This window comes from Chaetodon auriga, chromosome 23 (assembly GCF_051107435.1).
Source record: "Chaetodon auriga isolate fChaAug3 chromosome 23, fChaAug3.hap1, whole genome shotgun sequence".
Taxonomy (NCBI): domain Eukaryota; kingdom Metazoa; phylum Chordata; class Actinopteri; order Chaetodontiformes; family Chaetodontidae; genus Chaetodon; species Chaetodon auriga.
This window is the reverse complement of record NC_135096.1, coordinates 15847286-15864881: the sequence shown is the minus strand read 5'-3', so window position 1 is coordinate 15864881 and position 17596 is coordinate 15847286. Positions and strand designations below refer to the sequence as shown.

At 45.0% G+C, this 17596-nt stretch overlaps 1 protein-coding gene across 1 annotated transcript in view; it reads left to right on the top strand.

The window, feature by feature from the left end:
* The window catches only part of harbi1 (harbinger transposase derived 1), a 148754-nt gene extending 137366 nt beyond the window's left edge, over window positions 1-11388 (top strand). Inside the window, exon 8 of the transcript XR_013076267.1 lies at window positions 11373-11388. The gene's annotated coding sequence lies outside the window, so the exon portion shown is untranslated. The remainder of the gene's footprint in view (window positions 1-11372) is intronic.
* The last annotated feature ends 6208 nt before the right edge of the window (window positions 11389-17596 follow it).

The following is a 17596-nucleotide window of genomic DNA, read 5'->3' as shown; positions in this document are numbered from 1 at the left end:
TGTCCACTTGTAAGTACGACTTGTGGCCACAGTGTGCGCTGTTCAGGTAAAGTGACACAGCCTCACTTTAAGGATTAGTCAACCCGTAGACTTTGTGTGCAAGTGATGAAGCTCAGAACTCGTCTTCACCGTTTATCTTTGGGACGGTTCAGAAGTGTGGAAACAAACCCGGATGTGATTGACTGACACACACACTTTTTTGGTTTTCATGTCACACAGACTAATCAATCTGCTCGTCCCTCCGCCGTTACACACTGATACACACACGCTGTACCTGCCTCTAGGTGTGTGTGGGGGCCACATGTTTGACAGACATTAATCTGCATATTAGCGCTGGACCATCCTTTTAATTTCCTTCAGCGGCTGATAACCATCGCCTTCTCTCGCCATCCCACACAGTGCTCTGAGATTTCGTGTGTGTGTGTGTGTGTGTGTGTGTGTGTGTGTGAGAGAGCGAGAACTGATTGTATAAGTCAACAATCTTTTCTCTCTGTTGCCACACACACACACACACACACACACACACACACACACACGAGGACTGTCAGATGCTATTGATTTCCTTATGTCTTTAATAAGTGAAATGATGTGTGAGGTATTAAAAGGACTGACATGGAGAGCAGAGAGGAGGAGGCAGGAGGTCAAACAAGCTGTGAGGTGTTCAATGAACGCCCGTAACATTGAATTGCGAAGCTTTTACATTCACTGGCGTTGAATTGGATTCAAATGCGTCCGTAGGATCAGGTCTTGTTAGGACACTTTGTCTGTATGTAAAACAGGTGTTTCCACACTTTTGTGGAGGACTTGGCAGACAGGTGTGTTGATATTTGATCTAAATGACGACGTCGTCGTATTGCAGTGTCGCCTCTACGCCGAGAGCCGTAGGCAACGATCACGTGTGCCTTTGACAGCTCGGCCACCAACGTAAAGAAAGCGAGTCAAAGATCACACTCAGAGGGGAATGACACTGTGGTGACCGAGCGAGGAGAGCAGTGACATTGTCCAGAGAGGATTGGACAGCAGTCACTTTGAACTGTCTTCTCTTTTAACCTGTGTCCATTATTATACTGAAGCTTTGGTGGCACACAGCTTCTGTAGGCTTCGACCACTCAGTGGTTTCATACGGTGGAACAAAGCAACTGTTCAACGTGAGAGAAGCTTGTTCAAAGGCACAATAACTTTCAAACCAAGGCAAAGCGAGTCAACACGTGGAACACAGCCTGTCCATTAACAACAGGGAAGGATGATTTTTTGATGCGTTCATTTCATTCAACTCTTAGCAGACGATCTCATTATTATGCTTCAGGTGCAACTCTCAGATTCCTCCAACAGTTTGTGTGATAACTGCTGGTTTTGGCTTCATCTGTACATTTTAGTGATCCTTATTCAACATGTAGGTGTTTGTGTGTGTGTTGCACGTTACATATGGTCACACAAGTGTGTTTGACAGCTCCGCAGTAATAATTGCTTCACCTTAATTAACTCTGTGAGGTCTAGGCAAGTGGCCTCGCAGCAGCCTGTGTGTTTGTGCGGTTGGTTGTGTGTGTGTGTGTGTGCGTGCGTGTGTGTGTGCGTGCGTGTACTGAGTCACACCACATTGTGAGGAGGCGAGTGCTAATCTGCTATTTGCTATTATTCTCAGAGACCTTGGGTGAGACGAGAGGATGGAGGTGGGTGGGAGGTGGGGGTGGGGGGGTGCAAGCAAGACAGCAGGGGGAGAAGAAGACGCAGATAGGGAGGCTATGAATGAAGCCTTTGTGTGTGTGTGTGTGTGTGTGTGTGTGTGTGTGTGTGTGTGTGTGTGTGTGTATTGGTAGTAGAAAAGAGAGGTGGTGCAAATTAGAAGTATGAGAGGAGAGGACGCCTGCATGAGAGAAAGAAAGCCAGAGAGGAGTCATGTGTCTGGCTCTCATCAAGTACATCTGCATCTCGCCAAGGTCACCGAGACAGAGGAGAAGTCGTCTGTTAAACTCGATCTTCGGGCAGAAATGTGTGTAATGTTTGAGTGGCAAACAAGCCAGACTGAGGATTCAGGTGTGATAGACAGACAGCAGTTTGGCAGGTTGATTTTGGTGTAATGGCAAGCTGAGGTGACAGAGGTGCTTTACCCTGAAGCAGTGGCTGGAGAGGCCGACATGTTACGGCTGGCCTGTGACTGGAAGGTTGGCGGTTCGATCCCCGGGGCTGGCAGGAGCTGCTCCGCGAGCAGCTGTCCAGACTGTGGTTGTTCAGTTGTGCTCTTTAACTGTGTGCGTAGAAACAATAATGTGCAAGGATGAGGCACAGACATCCAGGAAACAGGTCGTCAGGCCGAGCGCCGATTGCCCGTCTGAGACCACTGACGTGAGAACAAAGAGACGGAGAGCCGGGTGGACTTGTAGGTCAGAGTTCAGGGTCAGAACATGTTCTGAGAGTCTGTGAATCATAACAACAACAACATGTTGCACTTGGTTTGATAAAGAACGCAGCTTATTGGAGGTGACTAACCTGTATGCGATTAAAATGCAGCATTTTCATTGATTTTTGCTCATTTTTGTATGTGTGAAGGTTCGCGGTCCTGCAGAAAAACATAAGCCATGCCTCTGATTCTTAAGTTTTGTGTAGAAAAAAAGACAAGGAGACAGAATGAAAACCCACTTGCTGCTTTGCAGAAGTCAATGTTTCTTCAGCTGCTTTAAATTCCTAAGATTTGATCTGACAAAAGGCGTCTGAAGAAAACAACTCTTCCTCTGTTCAAGGCTGAGAGACGATGGCGGGAGAAAAGCAGGCAGACTGTGGAACAATTTCATCTGTTTGAGGCTTGAAACATTTTTTATTGACACCATGAAAGAAACTGTTGGAGCTGATCAAACTTTTGCAAGAGGTTCTTCAAACTAAATGTGACAAAGTTCCAGTCAGGCAGATTTTATTTATTGCCTCCCATGATTCATCTCTTCCCTTTATTCCTTCATTTAGCTGCTAAGAAGCCATGCTTACTTGTTGTTTGTGCTGCATTCACCTGCAGATATCACAGAGTGAGTAACCGTCTCTCTTATTGTTCTGTCTTCCAGGACAAACATCACATGGCTGCTTGCGCTGAAGTTGACAACAAATACCTCTGCAAAAGACGAGACCTGCGCCGACGCTGACCATCCAGCCAAAGGTAAGAAATGCATGAGAGTTGTCAAGCTGCAGATTTCAACGACAGTGTGGAGGATTTGTCTAAATGGGTCCTTTACAAAATATAATGAAAAGGCCGATTGTGCCTGTTTTTAACAGGAGGGTTTGTTTGTTGCCCCTTCCTGCACGTGGTATGTAGCTTAAAAGCTCAGCTAGATCAGTCTAAGGAACTTAAAACAGAGCGTGAAGGTTCCTCTATGCTTCCATTGCCGCTATCAAATAATTCTTCCATTAAAATGGACAAATTTATGATTAAAATAGTCACATTTTTAGATTTAAACTCATAAATGTAAAAGCAGTTTTAGCTGTCTGTGGTCATTAATTGCTTGGATCTGCGAACAAATTTTTCTCTCTTTCAACCCTCCCAAGGCTGATGCTCAGTGTGTGTGTGTGTGTGTGTGTGTGTGTGTGTGTGTGTGTGTGTGTGTGTGTGTGTGTGTGTGTGTAGAAGGAGCTTTCAGTGATATAAACACTTGAGCTACAGATTCTGTACAGAGGGAAATCTATAATGTTTAGTACCAAGGTCAGAGTTATTGTTTCTTTCTCTCTCTGCCTGCTCGCTCTGCCACAATAGGTGTATTCTTCTCCCCTCAGTGAAGAAGTTTCCAATCAAACCGTGCAGCTGAATGTGTGTGTGTGTGTGTGTGTGTGTGTGTGTGTGTGTGTGTGTGTGTGTGTGTGTGTGTGTGTGCAGCACGGGTGAGGTGAAGTGTCGATACCTCCATCTGCCCCTCACAGCAGCAGCTAATGAATAAGTCCCTCTCTTGGTAGTGTTTGGATAAGGCTGAAATTTCTGGATGTTTTGTTTGATTTAACAAGATGGGACTTAATTGAGTTTATGCACTTTGCACACAGAAGGTTTTTGAAGGATGAGGATGAGGTTTGTAATTTTCTTCTTTTCCAAAAAAAATAAAACAATGAATTGGCCCTCTTTTATTCCTCTGTGCCACAGAGCTCCAGTTTTGTCCAATGACTGGAAACACAGCAGTGAGCCACCAAATCCGCAGCTGAAAATAGTCCCAGCATTTACCTTTTACAATACTTCCTGATTGTTTTCTTAATTAATTGATTAATGGTTCAGGCTCCCCAGCGACACGGTGAGGCTGCTGCTACAGTCCAAAACCTAAAGATATTCAATTTCCTATCAAATGTGACAGAAAAGCATCAAATCTTTACGTTTGAGAAGCCGGGGGCAACAAATATTTGGCATTTTAGCTTGAAAAAAGACAAAACAGTCGCCTATTTTCTATCAACTAATAAGCTAATGGACTTGTTTCAGCTCAACAACATGACAGTAACTTTACATGAGGCAAACAAGAGCAAAGCGTGGAGTAACATGCGAGTTGAATTGTTCCTCTTAGCAGCTCTGGGAGCGTTTGTGTGATTTGATGTGCCTAAAAATGTGCTTATGTTGTCTGTCAGACTGAAAGAAACGTAATGGACAGCTTATCAGTGCAGAGTGACAGTATGTGCTACTACATGGAACGATATGTGTGTGTGTGTGTGTGTGTGTGTGTGTGTGTGTGTGTGTGTGTGTGTGTGGCCCAGAAGGAATAGACTGCTGACAGCACAATGATTAGATGATAATGTATGTTCTTGGTGCTGAAGAAAGCCCGAATGATGGACACGGCTGTTTCTCGCTCTTATCCTGATCATCCGTCCAGTTGGACTGACTGAGCAGTGACGCTCTGCACACACCCAGCCATCCTAAACACCTGCCTGACACACACGTGCGAAGGGATGGATGATGTATGGGAGTGGACAGACATGAAAACTGTGATCGTTTAGTGGCAGCAGCGTGATTTTTCACAAGGCTTGTGGTTAAGACTGCAATTGCTGGACGCATGAAATTTGGCGTAGATATCTCTGTGACAGACGGTCTCCTTATCATTTCACTTTGAACCTCAGCGCACCTCCATCCCAGCCCCACCCCCTTGCTCCTCCCGTTGTGCTCCTGTCACGCTCTTGATCCCTCCATTGCTGTCATGTCACTGCTTTTATCCTGTCACCCTAAGCAACCTCTCCATCTTATTGTGCCGCTGCTGCTATCTGCCTTTTTGTCGCTCTGATGAGGGTCAGCAGGTCAGGCGGAGGGCTCGTCATTAGCTGGGAGTGTGCGCGATTATGGGCATACATGTGAAGTGTGTACATGTGTACACAAGATAATAAGGTCCTTTAATGATCGCTGTTAGGAAACTGTGGCAGAGAGGGAAAGTAGGAGAACAAAGCATTTGAAGTAGAAAGATATGAACGTGCAAGGGCAAACAAAGTAATTGAGTGATGTGGAAAAATAAGTGAAGAATAACCGTAGACAAAAAACTGAACAGGATGAGACTGTGGCAAACGCACGTATGTTTAGACTGTAAAATTAAACATGGCAACATGCATTATACGTGCAACAAAGAGCAGAAGATGAGAGAATATTACAGTGCATATGCATATACGCTTTCAAGTGGAGTAGAACCAAGTTAAAGGTGTGAATACATACTTCTGCTTTGTCATTGTGGAGTATTGTGTGGAGACAGAAAATATGACTTGAATGCATTTTAAAATGAGTGTTGAAAACTTGAAAGCGTCCGAAAGCTCTGCTTTTGGCAGGGCGGTCAAATACTTAACGACCAGACAGTTGCAGACAGCTCACATTCGGATCGGTCAGAGTGAAATGAGTTGCATGTTATGTGTGTGTTTACGTTCCCGTAGCCTCACACTGGTTTAAGAACAAGCGTTGTTACAGTTGTACAGGTTTTCTCATGAAACCCCCGTCCCCGAGCGCTCCATGACGGCTGCTTTCTCTGAGGTTTTAGCAAGTATGTGTCAGCCGTCCCAGAGGATTACTGCAGCCGTGAATGTGGATTTGGAGTCGTTCTTTTTCTACAACAGGTTGTGTCTGCTGTGTCTCCACAGGGCTGTAGCATAGGAAGACAGCAGACTTGTGTTCATTAGGTCCACCTGGTATGAAAATGCGATGTGTATCCAGGCATGTTGTCCAAATACATAAAAAACATCTTTAAATAAGGTACAAATGCGCCGTGATCATAATATGATGGACCACAGGTGGAGGTAGTCTGGCTCACATTGTGTTTGGATATTAGGTAGGTGTAATTCAGTTTGTACAACACCCGAACAGAACCGCCTCACACACCTCACACACACCTGTAATTATTGATTATACGTCTATTCTGTGCCATGAAAGCACCAAAGTATGTGTTATTCAACAGAAGCGCGTGAGAAATGAGAGGATTATTCGGGTGGGGAAATGAACGACACACAGTAAGAAATAACTGCGTGTGTGACGGTGTGTGTTCCGGCCTTCAGTGCAGCTGATTTGCTGTTAACAAGGCAGATAATTTATCTAATCACGGAGTAGCCTACAGGCTGGGACGGCAGCGCGGCGAGACAAACTGCCGCAGTCATTTTTGATGCAAAGAAAGGATTAACTTAATATATTACATTAGCTGAATTTACAAGAGGGGGTGAATAATTCAGAATTAGTCGCAGACAGCCTTTCACAAACTTTCTTAAGTTTCCCCTCACTCAACAACTCACCAAACTCTTATTTTTTTAAGGGAGTCTGGGGCTGATTTGCCACCTCAAATTACCAATGCGCAGGTTTTGCTCTGGCCGACGGAGATCCATTTTCAACGAGGATAAGAGACGGCGTTAAAAATAGCAGGTGGAAACGCGAACGGATCATTTATTGTCATTATTCATTACACCGATCCCATTTGAATACCAGGTGGAAATGGGGTGACAGTGTGAGATTGTATTAGAAAAAAAGTCTTTGTTCTCAGTATTTCAGTATCTGGATGTTGAGATTTTGCCTCAGTTTTGGTCAGCGGTTGAAGGATTGATCCTCCGGAGACGTACATATCCACAGCAGATATTTATAGTTTGGGATTTTTCCTGACACGTGCCAGGCTTTTCCCCCCTTTCTGTCGCCTTCTATGCTGACCAGTTGCTCTGTCTCTCTCAGGCTTTATCTGCGTCAGGCCAACAATAGGCGCCAATGGGAAACTGCTGATGCTGTTCTGGTCGTAGTAAACAAACAGCATCCAGAGGCGTCCACCAGGCTCCCATCTCATCCCTCACCACTCGTCTCTCTCACCTCTCTGTGAGGTGGCACACCTTCAGTGAGCCGGTGTGATGTAGAAATAAAGAGCTATTCACAGATTTAAACTCTGTTGGGAAGTGGAAATCATAAAGGCATTAAAGTGTGTGTCTGTGTTGGTGTGTGTGCTGAAGAGCTGGGTGTTGACCATGTATGCGTGTGTATTGCCCTCAGCTTATTGTGCTGGCTGGTAATGGGAGCCGATTGGCGTGTTCTGCCGTACATTGAGCCTGTTTGTTTAGGTGCTGGTCTTCTGCATGTTTGTATTCACATACATGTGTATGTGTTTGGATGCCACTATTTGTTCAGCTTGGCCTGCTTTCTCAAGGTTGCTTCACCGCAGCCAGGAGACGAGTATAATGGTGTGTGTGCATGTGTATGCGTGTGTGTGTGTTTGCCTGGGGGAATAGAATCCAGAGTAAACACACATGACCAGGTCTGTTTCCCAGGTGGAGCTGGATGAATGAATGAATGGGCCGAGGGCGATATTGACACGCTAACCACTGTGTGTGTGTGTGTGTGTGTGTGTGTGTGTGTGTGTGCGTGTGCGTGCGTGCGTGCGTGCGTGCGTGCTGCTCTGAACCATAGAAAGAAGGCAGAGAGGTTTGAGTGGGACAGTTCAGCCTGTGCACGCTGTTCTTTATTTCGTCCACCAATGAGGGTTTAAAGGCTGCATATGACAGCCTTTAAACTGAAGTCCAGGAGGTGATGAACGTTTGCTCCAAAGTAGATCAGAAAAAGAGTTTTACAACAAAGCAAATTTCAGTAAGTGGTCACTTAGATGTTGAATCAGTGATATTGATGACAGACCTTATTGACTGCCAAGCATTGTATAGTATACTGTAGTAATGTAGGGCCAAAGTACAGAGAGAGCCATATTCTGTCTTCTTTTTTAAGCATTTTAAAGCCAAACTACAGATAATAGATCAGAAAATGTCTTTCCTCTTATACATTAAAAGTCAAAATCACAAGCGATAAGACCGTCCTTGTTCAGGGGTTTAGCTGCGGCTCATATGACCTAATATTAAACAGATATTGGCTGGAACCAAATAGTGAATTCCAGGGAAAAACAAATACAGCTCAATCTATTCAGAATCACACTTTAAGCATCAACATTGGAATAAAAAAAGTCTACAGAGTCACAAAAAAGATTTTTTCAGCAGCTTTTATTAGTTTCTTAACGTGTTCCACAACAAAGAGTAAAAAGAATAACGATCGCCACATTTCAGGACGGCTGTAACGTTTAATGGATTCAGTAATCGTGAAGACATGAACCTTTGAAATGCAGCTTTTCTTGCGACGTCTTTTCCAGGGTTTCATTTCAATTTGTTCCAGTGAAACTATTAAAAAACCTGAATAGTAGTCTAATGGTGAGTAGTGTAATTAACAACAGCATACCTGAAGTCTCTTAAGTGATAAGCTAATGACACGATGTGCTGTTTGCATTGAAATGAAATGAAGCTTTTTCCCCTTGAACCTTATGACTGTTTTAAAATGGAAACAACAATGTAAACACGACACTTTCTCCTCTTGTAGCATCGTAAATGGAGACTGTAGAAAAGACAGCAAGTGTTTTTATTAATCTTGGAAATTAGTATAAATAGTTTCATAGTTTAACAAATTATTCCTATAAAGCCAAAAGGTCCATGGGCAGAAATAAGAACACGATGGGATTAGAAAACACACGGGAACAAACATTGGGCGAGGAGGTCAAGCTGTCAATCAGACAGGCTGTAAACAAGGCAACTATTTCTCCACATTAATGCTAATAATTGCACGGAGAAGCTGCAGTGGAGGATGTTATTCTTGTGTTTCCAACCTGTCTGCTTGTGTGTCTCGACGTCTTTTTAGTGATGCTTGGCAGTGAACTCGGTGCAGCGTTATCACTAAACAATCCAAATAAAGAGCAAATTTCACATTCAAAGGGAGTCTAGAGGTGCACCATAGGTATAGTAAATCCCTTTTGTGCACATGCAGATGAATAAGGACTGTCATTCGCTAAAAGTGTTAGCATGTAGCACTGATCTGCTTTTGGAACATTTGCTTCTCTTTAGACAGTCTATCAAAGAGTCTAACAGGGTAAACAGGAGAGAGAGAGACATGATGCATCAAGCTGCTGTGATAGCCCCCCCCCCCCCCCCTCTAAAAAGAAAGGGATAAAGGGCCTTTTCTCCATTCCACATGCCAGGCAACTCCCAGCGGCCTCTTTGTTGACACAGCCGCCACAATGGGAACTAAAGGCCTCCCAATGCCTCCCATTATGAGCCTAACCCAGGGCCCAGTCACTGCGCTGCAGGGTTATCCAGTGCGGGCCAGCCGGCATTGGCCAAAGCCCCCTTGAATATTAGGCTGGATATATAAGACTACCCCCACCCCCCACCCCCCGCTGCATTGTTCAGTGTTATTCTGCTCCCACAATGGGACATCACACTTTGGAAGTAATTTTCAAAAAGGGGAAGCCAATCAAAAATAATGGCACTTATTGTTTCTCTTTTGACACACATTGCTGAGCGGCCTGCCCCTCCCTCCGCTGTCGCTTTCTCTGCCCGTGTAGCCCTAAACCCCGGGGTTCATTCACGTCCATTATACGGACAAATTAAATAAAACCCAGTATGGGTCGGAGGGGAGCGGAGAGCCACGGCGGTCGTCGGCCGCGGTGCCGGAAAGAGTCGGGGATGGGAGGAACGCCGCGGAGGGAAGGGAGAGGTGGCGAAGCCTGAGGAGCGGATACAAGGAAAAACCAGAGGAGCCCTGAGGGAGGCAGGAAGGGATGCAGACAGGCCCATGTGGAGGGGAAAAAGACATGGATGCTGAGGGCAGGGACAGAGTTCAGATGCTCTTATTGCTGTAAGTCATCAGGTGTGGCTTCAGTTTCTGCTGGTGATTGAGTTCTGCAGGAGTTGAGCTAAAGATGTGATGCTATGGGACCGTCTCCGTCACTGGTGGACAGCCTGCTGATGGTAAAGTAGATGCATGCACCTGGGAACATCTCCATGTGTTTCTCCTCCGTGCTGCGTTCCTCCTCATCCCTTCTCCTGCAATGCTCCAACAAGAAGGAATAGAGAGTGTAGAAGGAGCAGAGCTTTCCTCGTCCTGGCTGGACTGACTGATGGATATAAGGAGGAAAAAGTCTCGAAGCTGCCTCTCCACTGCTTTCTCCCATGGATAGATGGATGCCTGGTGAAAGGAGGGAAGGTATGTTGCTTCTTATCAGAGAGGGAGGGCCCTTTGAGGGATGAAAGTGTGTGTTGGACAGGTGGTTGAGCTTCATTGGCTGGTGACCAGTTGCATGTGTCGTAAATGTTGCTGCTGTTTAGGTCTTCATATGAGAAATGCTGGAAAGCTGCTTGTACGTTTAAGCTGGAAAGTGTCATCTGGTTCAAAATGGGTGTAATTAGCACTGCTGTCTTTTCAGATTTTTAATATCCCATGAAGAGATAATAGTTGATTTGCAGGGGAAAGGAAGTGGAGACCATTGGTTCCCAACCTTTTTCTCTTCTGACCCTTTATAGCCAAGCCATGCCTACTTATGAGCACTGGTCACGGGTTGCATGTCAGAGCTGTGAGCAGTGCAGTGACACTTGTCGATTTCATAGATTTAAAAAAAAAAAAATGTTATTTTAACTGCATATACTACTACTACTACTACTGTTATAGTAGAGTATATTTCAACATGTAGCACTTGTAACTGCAGTTTGGTCTAAAGTGTCTGAAATGCTGTAACGTAAACGTAACCTGAATCACTGCTTATTGTTCTTTCAAGTATTGATCTGCAGTAAAAGACAAATGGTGCAGCCACAGAGAGAGAGAGGGATATGTGGAAGGGACGTGAAGAGGGGGAAAGAGGGGAAGAAAGGGTTGTCGGGGGAGGTGAGGAAAGGGCAGGTGGAGGAGAGCTGCTCTTTGGGGTCTTTGAAAGCAGCAGGTCCTGGCTGGGAGCTTGACCCCATTTAAGATGAGCAAGAGACATGGAGGAGAACGGCGAGGGAGAGTGAGAGAGGCAGCGACTCCTCAGCCCCTGCACTTAAAGGCCCTCCCCAGGAAGTCCCCATTCTTCCCAGAGCCCGACACCCCCCACCAACAGCAGAGAAAAACGAGGAAAAAGCCCTCATTTAGGATGAGTGGAGGGGAGAGAGAAAGAGGGAGGGCCCCCATCCTCCTCTGAGGGGGGTCCTGATATCAAAACTTTCCCTCAGCGGGATGGAGACAAATGTCAGCGAGAAGGAAAGGTTTAGTGTCTTTTATCATTTTATTTGGATATCGATTTGTGCGAGCGGAGCTTGTAATCAACCCGTTTGACCTTTTCTGCATTTGGCCAGGTTGAATTCAGAATGGAGCCATCTATTGTTTGACATGATCTACATAAAAAAACACTGGAGTGGGACAGGGAAAGAAAACACAAAGTACTCCACAAGTCACTCTGAGTCATGTTGGCAGCCTGTGGAATGTAACGAAGTACTTTTACTCAAGTACTGTGAGTGTTTCTGTGTTGTGGTACTTTATACTTCACCTGCACTTTAACAACTGTAGTTTCTAAAATGATGCCTGTGTACTCATGAAATGTCCCAATAGTATGAATCAGTAATAATACTTCAGAAAGGGCAGCTCTTACTGTATAATGAGTACTTTTACTAAATGAGGACTTTGAAGTATTTTCACATGGTGGTACTGCAATTTTGAAGCAAGTGAAAGATCCTGTTTTTGCTGATTCTGTCTTTTGGCCATCAGTCCCGCTAACGTTCATTAGCCTTCTTCTCCAGCTGGACGATTAATCCAAATTTCTGCTTCCATCCATAGTGAAGATAACTGAGATGAAATGATTGTGTTGCATTTTGCAGTGAGGACTGAGTAAAAATCCAGTGTTCCAGGAGTGTGAAAAGCTTTGTTGTCGTGACGGTTTTCCAGTTGTGACGAATCTCGGCCTCAGCTCACAAAACTTTCTGCCCTGTGGAATAATTTTCAGACGTGTCAGTTAAAATCAGCCAGGATGGTGGCGGAGGTGGGGCTGAGTGGGATTAGCAGTTTGTGACCACTGACACTAACCCCACACACACACACACACACACACACACACACACACACACACACAGGCATGTTGACACAGCTATTTTCTCTGCTGTTGTGCAAAATTGGCAGAATTGTTGCTGTGTGTGTGTGTGTGTGTGTGTGTGTGTGTGTGTGTGTGTGTGTGTGTATGTGTTGAGAGGCAGAAGTCAATGTGCAGAGCTAATTTTAACGACTTTGTCCTGTTGGGAAATGTAATGTGTAAACAAGGCGTCCTTTTGTAAAATGATGTGTTTTAGTAGCTGCGGTTTTTAAAGTGCAGAAGAAGTCTGAAGTAGCACAACATAGAAACACTCAAGAACAGCACTTGAATACTGAGTCACAGGCAAACATTACAAAAATAGTCCTGAAATCACTGTAAAAAAGACAAATTGAGGCTGAAATGAAGTTGCACTTACATGATGTGATGCTGACATGTTTGTCTAAGAGGACAAGAATCAGAGAAAGGACGTTCGTGTTTGTAGTCGGACTCAGTTTGGGATTGTTGCTTGTTGTGTCTGGATTGGTGCATTTGGCTTGTGTTGAATTGAGGATTTTAGTTGAATGCAACAGCAATGTGTGTTAACAACAACAACAACAACAACAACAACAACAACAACAACAACAGCAGCAGCAGCAACAGCAACAACAACAACAACAACAACAACAACAACAACAACAACAGCAGCAGCAGCAACAGCAACAACAACAACAACAACAACAACAACAACAACAGCGTGGCCAGTGAACAGTTGATTGATACTGAACAGAGTAACTGCAGCTGTTGGATTCTTGTGGTGGAGTAAAACTGTGAAGTCTTGCAAAAGGCAAATACCAGCATGGAGCTGAAGTCTGTACGGTGCTGGACTACATGTACTTTGTGTGTTTGTGTTAGTCAGACAGGTTGGAGTGTATGTGTGTGTGTGTGTGTGTGTGTGTGTGTGTGTGTGTGTGTGTTTGCATTGGCTGGGACTGACTCTGCTCCCTCAGAGGGACTATCATTGCTGGTAATCCTCTTCATGGTCGACTAATCTGTTTTCGCCGGGTCACTCCATCCCGGTCCTCCCTTTCTCACCCCACCTCTCTGTCCGTCTCTCTATCCTCTTTCTGCCCCCCCACCCCCTTTCTTTTTTCTTTTCACCCCTCCTCAGCAGGGTTCTCCCTCTCTCCTTACCTCATCCTGCAAAGGTCACTTCTTCATTTATTCCTCCTCCTCCTCCTCCTCCTCCTCCTCCTCCTCCTCCTCCTCCTCCTCCTCACCACCATATTTCCCTCCATCCTTCCTTCCCCTCCCTCTGTAGCTGCCCTTCTCCTTTTCATAGCACTAATCTCATTACACAGAGAATCAAAGCTTTCATGTTTACCCCCTGTCTATTTGAAAATCAAACTAATAATGAGAGATTAAGGATCTTTGGCCTTCCTTCATCCTCCTCACATCCACCCTTTCCTCTAAGTCACCTCTGATAATGACACAATGTGGAGTTACGGAAGCTGATACCAATTTCTTTAAAGGGAATGTGCTTATTTGCTTTCCTCCAGAAGTTGAGATGATTGTATTGATCTTACGTCTGTGCAGTGCGAGCACAGAGCCGGACGGCCGAGCTTAGCATAAGGACTGGAAACAGGGGGAAGAGCTTTTGGACAGAGCCAGGTTAGCTGTTCCCCCTGCAGCCAGTCTTCATCCTGAACTGGGCTGACCAGACTGCAGCTCCACGAACTGGACCAACATGGTCAATATGTTGAGGTTAATTTGTAAATTGACCATGTGTTATGGCAAAATGTGACAGTGTCAACAAATTGAAATATCAGCTCGCTCCTCCTTCTGCCATCTTTCTCTCCTTTTGTATCCTTATATCCAATCATCATCCATCCAATCTCCCCATCGTTTTCAACCCTTCATCTTACCTCTGCTCTCACCACTAACAAAACCACAATCAGATTTCTTTCCACATCCTCCACACACACACACACACACACACACGTGCAAACTTAAACACGTGGTCTAATCATATTTCTTCCTATCTAGAAGCAATCAGTGATAGTGTTGGCTGCTCCCGAGCGCCTTGACAATACTGGCAGAGAGGGAGGCTGCACATGCTCTAATTAAATTAAATGTGTGTGTGTATTGGGGTGTGTGGGGGATGTGGAATGGGGGGGGGGGGGGGGGGGGTGTTACAAATAAAATGTAGCCGTGGCATCAGCGCTGCTTGACCTGCCTGTAGCAGATGGAGGAATGATGGGAAACAAAGGTTTGATGTGTGGAGCTCAGCTGGGAGTGTGAAAGGTCAAAGCAGGATGTTGATCATTGCTGCATGAACATGTCGTTAGTCTGTCCTGTGTTTTGGCCCAGTGGGGTTCCAAAGTATGTGCACATGTATTCACCATGAAGCTCTTAACTAAGATCAGGTGCAACTAACTACCTTCACAAGTCACATAATTGCTTAGATTCCCTTTGTGTGCAATGTAATGTCAATATGAATATGCCTGGTGTGTGATGGACACTACCAAACAGGCCAGGGATAAAGTTTTCAAGTATGAAGCAGAGTTTGGTTAGAACCCCTCCCCCCAAAAAATCTCACGCTTTCAATATGATACAGAGCACCAATAAATCCAATGTTAGAGAGAATATGGGACAACAGTGAATGTACGAGGGTAAGGAATGTGGGTAAAGTAAGAGGAAACAGTGGTTAGCATGGAGCAGCTAGCACACTTAATTAAGGAACAAATGAGTCAATGAAATGAAAGTCGAACTGGCGTGTAACAATTAGATGCTAATTAGACTTCAACTTTTCAGCCAATGGAAGAAGCGTGGCGGTGGGAACGAGGAGGTCGGGTGGGCCCAGGTAACGAGCGGCGACGGGGAACACCTGGGGCAGGGGCTGTATAAGAGTAGGCCCAGTTCGCTGGAGCGTCAGCGACAGCGTCAGCGTTTTGTGCGGCAGCCTTTTTTGTGCGAAGACCTTTTTTTGCAAAGACCTGCGAGTCTACCTGCGCGAGTCAACCGAGCAGAGGCCAGCGAGGAGAGGCCGCACGCCGCTCTGCCTGGCCACGCAGGTAAGCCGCACGCTATTTATCCAAACACTGGCTAATCTAAGACGTACAGCTGATCTGTTTCCCAATAGTTTCACACCATTGCTGGGCTCAATGCTACTTTTTCTATTTTGGGGTTGCTTTGTCTGCTGAGAATGCTGTGACTGTGCCTTATCTGTATAGAAATAATACAATAAATGCTCTTGAAGCTCCAGTGTCAGCGCACACTTCTTTCCTTAAGACCGTGCTGTCTGGCAGACAGGCAAAACCCATTAGCGAGGCTCTGTTAGCGATCGTCTTGTAAACTGAGGCCCTGGGCATTCATTAGGCATCAATCAAAGGACGAGGTGCGATGATTAAATGATGAGTGCAAATGCTTAACAGTGTTCGGCACACCGGGCCACTTTACTCTGACACTTGAAAATGGGGGGAAAATGGATGGAGGAAAGATGATGTTAGTCTGCGTGTAGATGGCTGGAACTGGATGGCTTCAACTGGTTAATTTATTCATGGCAGTTATTAAAGTACATTTCAAAACCTTGAAGTCAAAGCTTGATGATGCTGGTGGAGCAAAGAGAATTCAGAGTGCTCACGTTGGGTCTCAGCAATCATTGTTAAATTACTCTCAATTTAGGAATTCACACACTTTCTTCCTGTTTCAAAGCTCACAAAGTATCATTTAGTCGACTCACTCTTTCCATGATGCTAAGAAACTTTAGCAATGTAGCATGTGCTTCAGGGCAGTAAGAACAAAGAGGAAGTGACTTTTGGTCTTTATTGAATGTTTCTCTGAAAAAAAACTACAGCACATTGTTAACTGCACTGATTAAGGCCTTTAGTTAAGCTAAAACATAGCTTTAAACATTACAATATATGCTCGGTGCTTGGTTTGACTCACTTAAATGGATCAATTAACATCGTTATGTTGGCAGGGACCCACCTGTGAGGGCAGCGCAGCACCTGGACACCATCCTGCAGACGACGGCTCACATGTCTGGAAAGAGAAATGGGGGCCCATAGTAAGTTCATCTGACCCTTCAAAAGCACTTTCACCATCTCCCCCTGTTCACCAATCATCTGCACTTTACCTCCACATTCTTTCAACCAACCTGTACTGAAAATAAAATCATTCACAGCAATAAAGATACCTCTGAAAACCTGCTTGGCACTCTTATTCCATTCCTGTACAAATGGGGACCAAACAAACATTTCCTAAGACATGAGTGTCTTTTACATAAAAAGTCTTCACAACTGACCACAAGATTAGCTAAACACAACTGGAAACTGAGGTGTTTAATGCTGCTTTAAACTAAGATGAACTTTCAACAGAACAAGCTAATTACTGTTTGCATCATGAGCTACGTTAGCACTGCAGCCTTATCCACACTACAGAAGGCTGAGCTGTTTCTCTGAGCAGTTAGCATGACGTGTCATAGTTAGCTGCTGTTGTGTATATGAACTGTATGCGTGTGTGTGTGTGTGTGTGTGTGTGTGTGTGTGTGTGTGTTGGTGCGCTCCCTGCTCTGTCAGTTCGGCTGAGCTCCACTAGAGCTGACAGCTTGCTGTGTCAGAGAGCCTTAAACAAACCCACTGGGTCGGCTGCTGCACAGGAGAAATGCCTTTGATTCAGTTAGCCGTGTGTGTGTGTGTGTGTGTGTGTGTGTGTGTGCATGCTTGTCTTCATTCGTGGCCTGTTGGCTTAGAGATTTCAGGCCTAACAGCACGGTGAACATATGAAGAGCATCCTTACTGTTGTGTTTTATCACCCAGCACTCTTTGATCCTCTGCCCTGTCTGGAGTGTGTGCTGAGAAACACGCTGCTGAGATTTTCTGCATAATTATACATAATGATGGTTAACATTGATGGGGTTAGCGCTGCCTTGTTTTTTTTTTTTTTTTTTTTGGAAGACTACAACTTCTAATGGTTGTCTGTGCCAATCCACATAACCCTTTCAAACCCTGTATTTGAGTGTAAATCAAGCTCAGCCCAGCAGAAGTGCAGCCAGTGTTTCCAGCAGTGTCCCGTTGGTCCACTGGCTGTCCTGCTCCAAACAATGACTGCTGCTGTACTCTCTGGGGATTTCCAGTTGGGCCACGTTTTCTCGACACACTGACCTGATGAACATCTCCAAAACTACCAGGACTTTGATTAGATGTTGTCTCATTAAAAGCACTGTACACACTGGCCTTTAATTCATAGATTCTGAATCTAAACTAATCAAGCACACACTTATTACCCATCAAATTTTACAATCT